Raw genomic sequence first — 5,000 nt, 5'->3', positions numbered from 1 at the left:
ATGGCGACTTCGGGGACCTTCATTTCGTTCTCAGTTGGTACCCCTATTTCGGTCTTTGGACACCTCGTCTTACCCGTATAACTCACTTTAGGTCCACTTATTTGCCTGATATCTCATCGTGAACCCGTTTTTCGTACACCGTACACACCTAGGAACACCACATATGCGTTTCCCTTTCGATCGTGAAGTTTTCAAATTTTTCGATTTTTGGTCCTAGAAATTCATGAACGGTGGGAGACCAAAATTTTTCATAAAAAAAAAATTTTCACCGTTTGACCATAAAAACCTTCTTTTCGTACATACCCCATCATTTCTTCACGTTTTAGGCCATTTCTGAAATTTTCGCTTCGATAGTGTGTCCCCTATAATACAAAATGAACATTTTGCATCTCCCACAAGTGGCCATTTTTTTCCGCCACTGAAGAACACGACCTCGGGAACTCGGACCTAGGACGTGGCCATGTAAGTCATAGGCCACCCCAACTTTTGCAAAATACTGTTTCTTTTCACTTTTCATGATCTAAGGCGCGTTCCGACGGCGTTTTGAACAAATTTATGAGAAAAAAAATTTTGACCCTCGGACCAAAATTTTTTCGTTCGGGGCCCCATGGCCTATGGCCAGTGTGGGAACTCGGGATGCCGATATGACAAAATTTGTCAAAAAATCACTAAAAAGTCGCTATGGCCCATTATTTAGAGCTTGTTGAGACCTTTCTAAAACACCTTGGTTGACCCCTGTCCGATAAGTAGTTTTCGAGATATTCGAGAAAATGTGATTTTTTGGGACTTAGAAAATTTTTGACCCTTACCCTAAGAAAAAGTGATTTTTTCATAGGACAATTTTTTCTTCGCAAATACTGTTTGGTTTCACTTTTCATTATTAGAAACGCGTTCCGAAGCCATTTTCATCAAAATCTCGTGAAAAAAAATTACACCCCCGGACCAAAAGTTGGCCGTTCGGTGCCCTATGGCCTATGGCCAGTATGGGAACCAAGGATGCCGATATGCGAAAAAGTGTCAAAAAATCACTTGAAAGTCGCTATGGCTCATTAAATAGAGCTTGTAAAGACCTTTCTAAAACACCTTGGTTGACCCCTGTCCGATAAGTAGTTTTCGAGATATTCGAGAAAATGTGATTTTTTGGGACTTAGAAAATTTTTGACCCGTACCCTAAGAAAAAGTGATTTTTTCATAGGACAATTTTTTCTTCGCAAATACTGTTTGGTTTCACTTTTCATTATTAGAAACGCGTTCCGAAGCCATTTTCATCAAAATCTCGTGAAAAAAAAATTTCACCCCCGGACCAAAAGTTGGCCGTTCGGTGCCCTATGGCCTATGGCCAGTATGGGAACCAAGGATGCCGATATGCGAAAAAGTGTCAAAAAATCACTTGAAAGTCGCTATGGCTCATTAAATAGAGCTTGTAAAGACCTTTCTAAAACACCTTGGTTGACCCCTGTCCGATACGTAGTTTTCGAGATATTCGAGAATAAGTGATTTTTTGGGACTTAGAAAATTTTTGACCCGTACCCTAAGAAAAAGTGATTTTTTCATAGGACAATTTTTTCTTCGCAAATACTGTTTGGTTTCACTTTTCATTATTAGAAACGCGTTCCGAAGCCATTTTCATCAAAATCTCGTGAAAAAAAATTTCACCCCCGGACCAGAAGTTGGCCGTTCGGTGCCCTATGACCTATGGCCAGTATGGGAACCAAGGATGCCGATATGCGAAAAAGTGTCAAAAAATCACTTGAAAGTCGCTATGGCTCATTAAATAGAGCTTGTAAAGACCTTTCTAAAACACCTTGGTTGACCCCTGTCCGATAAGTAGTTTTCGAGATATTCGAGAAAATGTGATTTTTTGGGACTTAGAAAATTTTTGACCCGTACCCTAAGAAAAAGTGATTTTTTCATAGGACAATTTTTTCTTCGCAAATACTGTTTGGTTTCACTTTTCATTATTAGAAACGCGTTCCGAAGCCATTTTCATCAAAATCTCGTGAAAAAAAAATTTCACCCCCGGACCAAAAGTTGGCCGTTCGGTGCCCTATGGCCTATGGCCAGTATGGGAACCAAGGATGCCGATATGCGAAAAAGTGTCAAAAAATCACTTGAAAGTCGCTATGGCTCATTAAATAGAGCTTGTAAAGACCTTTCTAAAACACCTTGGTTGACCTCTGTCCGATAAGTAGTTTTCGAGATATTCGAGAATAAGTGATTTTTTGGGACTTAGAAAATTTTTGACCCGTACCCTAAGAAAAAGTGATTTTTTCATAGGACAATTTTTTCTTCGCAAATACTGTTTGGTTTCACTTTTCATTATTAGAAACGCGTTCCGAAGCCATTTTCATCAAAATCTCGTGAAAAAAAAATTTCACCCCCGGACCAAAAGTTGGCCGTTCGGTGCCCTATGGCCTATGGCCAGTATGGGAACCAAGGATGCCGATATGCGAAAAAGTGTCAAAAAATCACTTGAAAGTCGCTATGGCTCATTAAATAGAGCTTGTAAAGACCTTTCTAAAACACCTTGGTTGACCCCTGTCCGATACGTAGTTTTCGAGATATTCGAGAATAAGTGATTTTTTGGGACTTAGAAAATTTTTGACCCGTACCCTAAGAAAAAGTGATTTTTTCATAGGACAATTTTTTCTTCGCAAATACTGTTTGGTTTCACTTTTCATTATTAGAAACGCGTTCCGAAGCCATTTTCATCAAAATCTCGTGAAAAAAAAATTTCACCCCCGGACCAAAAGTTGGCCGTTCGGTGCCCTATGGCCTATGGCCAGTATGGGAACCAAGGATGCCGATATGCGAAAAAGTGTCAAAAAATCACTTGAAAGTCGCTATGGCTCATTAAATAGAGCTTGTAAAGACCTTTCTAAAACACCTTGGTTGACCCCTGTCCGATAAGTAGTTTTCGAGATATTCGAGAATAAGTGATTTTTTGGGACTTAGAAAATTTTTGACCCGTACCCTAAGAAAAAGTGATTTTTTCATAGGACAATTTTTTCTTCGCAAATACTGTTTGGTTTCACTTTTCATTATTAGAAACGCGTTCCGAAGCCATTTTCATCAAAATCTCGTGAAAAAAAAATTTCACCCCCGGACCAAAAGTTGGCCGTTCGGTGCCCTATGGCCTATGGCCAGTATGGGAACCAAGGATGCCGATATGCGAAAAAGTGTCAAAAAATCACTTGAAAGTCGCTATGGCTCATTAAATAGAGCTTGTAAAGACCTTTCTAAAACACCTTGGTTGACCCCTGTCCGATAAGTAGTTTTCGAGATATTCGAGAATAAGTGATTTTTTGGGACTTAGAAAATTTTTGACCCGTACCCTAAGAAAAAGTGATTTTTTCATAGGACAATTTTTTCTTCGCAAATACTGTTTGGTTTCACTTTTCATTATTAGAAACGCGTTCCGAAGCCATTTTCATCAAAATCTCGTGAAAAAAAAATTTCACCCCCGGACCAAAAGTTGGCCGTTCGGTGCCCTATGGCCTATGGCCAGTATGGGAACCAAGGATGCCGATATGCGAAAAAGTGTCAAAAAATCACTTGAAAGTCGCTATGGCCCATTATTTAGAGCTTGTTGAGACCTTTCTAAAACACCTTGGTTGACCCCTGTCCGACACGTAGTTTTCGAGATATTCGAGAATAAGTGATTTTTTGGGACTTAGAAAATTTTCGACCATGACATATATGAAAAGTGAATTTTTCATAGGACCAAAAAGTTTGTCCAAATAGGGTTTTGGTTCACTTTTTATGGTCAGATAAGTGATCCGATGCTATTTTCATGATCATTAGAGGGATTTCACGCTGTGACCAAAAATTTTCATACTTCATACTTGTCCCCGTGCCGTACATGGGAGGACCGGGGGAACATGTCTTCGTAAGTCGTGATGTTCAGTGACGGATTTCTGGGACTTAGAAAAATAAATGTACCCTTAGGCACATTATTTGTATCAATAATTGTATCCCCAGCCTTTCATGGGGAACTTTTCCGTATTCCCGGACTTGTACATTTTTCGGGTTCCACCTCCCGACAATGTATCTGTACTGTGCATTACGTACCTTATAACGCACGGCACCCATTGGGTGACTCCACTTAACCATCTTTCGATAATGCCCGTGTTGCAGATATAATCCCAACACCTACCAGGCTTTATATGTACATCGAACGTTACATACGATGCACCCCGTATTCCCGGACTTGTACATTTTTCGGGTTCCACCTCCCGACAATGTATCTCTACTGTGCATTACGTACCTTATAACGCACGGCACCCATCGGGTGACTCCACTTAACCATCTTTCGATAATGCCCGTGTTGCAGATATAATCCCAACACCTACCAGGCTTTATATGTACATCGAACGTTACATACGATGCACCCCGTATTCCCGGACTTGTACATTTTTCGGGTTCCACCTCCCGACAATGTATCTCTACTGTGCATTACGTACCTTATAACGCACGGCACCCATTGGGTGACTCCACTTAACCATCTTTCGATAATGCCCGTGTTGCAGATATAATCCCAACACCTACCAGGCTTTATATGTACATCGAACGTTACATACGATGCACCCCGTATTCCCGGACTTGTACATTTTTCGGGTTCCACCTCCCGACAATGTATCTCTACTGTGCATTACGTACCTTATAACGCACGGCACCCATCGGGTGACTCCACTTAACCATCTTTCGATAATGCCCGTGTTGCAGATATAATCCCAACACCTACCAGGCTTTATATGTACATCGAACGTTACATACGATGCACCCCGTATTCCCGGACTTGTACATTTTTCGGGTTCCACCTCCCGACAATGTATCTCTACTGTGCATTACGTACCTTATAACGCACGGCACCCATTGGGTGACTCCACTTAACCATCTTTCGATAATGCCCGTGTTGCAGATATAATCCCAACACCTACCAGGCTTTATATGTACATCGAACGTTACATACGATGCACCCCGTATTCCCGGACTTGTAC

The sequence above is a fragment of the Anopheles stephensi genome, unplaced genomic scaffold, assembly GCF_013141755.1.
Source record: "Anopheles stephensi strain Indian unplaced genomic scaffold, UCI_ANSTEP_V1.0 ucontig166, whole genome shotgun sequence".
Lineage (NCBI taxonomy): Eukaryota > Metazoa > Arthropoda > Insecta > Diptera > Culicidae > Anopheles > Anopheles stephensi.
Note: the sequence above shows the minus strand (reverse complement) of the source record.